The following is an 841-nucleotide window of genomic DNA, read 5'->3' as shown; positions in this document are numbered from 1 at the left end:
GGTAGGATTTTGATAAACTTAGGCGAGTCCTTGGACTGCAGCTAAGCCCCCGAGTGAGAGGATCGCTCTTCACTCGGTAGGATTTTCACAACTTAGGCGAGTGCTTGGACTGCAGCTAAGCCCCCGAGTGGAAGGCTGGCTTACCACTCGGTAGGATTTTCACAACTTAGGCGAGTGCTTGGACTGCAGCTAAGCCCCCGAGTGGAAGGCTGGCTTACCACTCGGTAGGATTTTGATAAACTTAGGCGAAACGGATTCGCAGCTAAGCCTCCGAGTGAGAGTCTGGCTCACCACTCGGTAGGATTTTTACAAACTTAGGCGAAACGGATTCGCGGCTAAGTCACCCACTGAGGGGGAGTTTTTATGTGGACAAAAATAAAAAGTGATGACACTGTCATTTCCAAACCCATGAACTACAGAAGTATTTTATTGCAACTCATCCGAGTGATAAAACTTAAGTGTAAAATGGGCGGAGTAGCTCCGCGTTCCAAGCTCGGGGCTCGTCGATATTATGCTCGACGTTGTAAAGACGGTACGCCCCGTTGTGGAGAACCTTGGTGACGATGAAGGGACCTTCCCAAGAAGGAGCAAGCTTGTGTGGTTTGTGCTGATCCACTCGGAGAACCAAATCCCCTTCCTGGAAGGCTCGACCTCTCACATTTCGGGCGTGGAAACGGCGCAGATCTTGTTGGTAGATGGTCGACCGGATCAGAGCCATCTCCCTTTCTTCCTCTAAAAGGTCAACTGCGTCCTGCCGCGCTTGTTCAGCTTCTGCTTCGTTGTAGATTTCGACTCGAGGAGCATTGTGGAGAAGATCACTCGGCAAGACTGCTTCGGCTCC

This window comes from Triticum dicoccoides, chromosome 2B (genome assembly GCF_002162155.2).
Source record: "Triticum dicoccoides isolate Atlit2015 ecotype Zavitan chromosome 2B, WEW_v2.0, whole genome shotgun sequence".
NCBI lineage: Eukaryota > Viridiplantae > Streptophyta > Magnoliopsida > Poales > Poaceae > Triticum > Triticum dicoccoides.
This window is presented reverse-complemented; position numbering follows the sequence as displayed.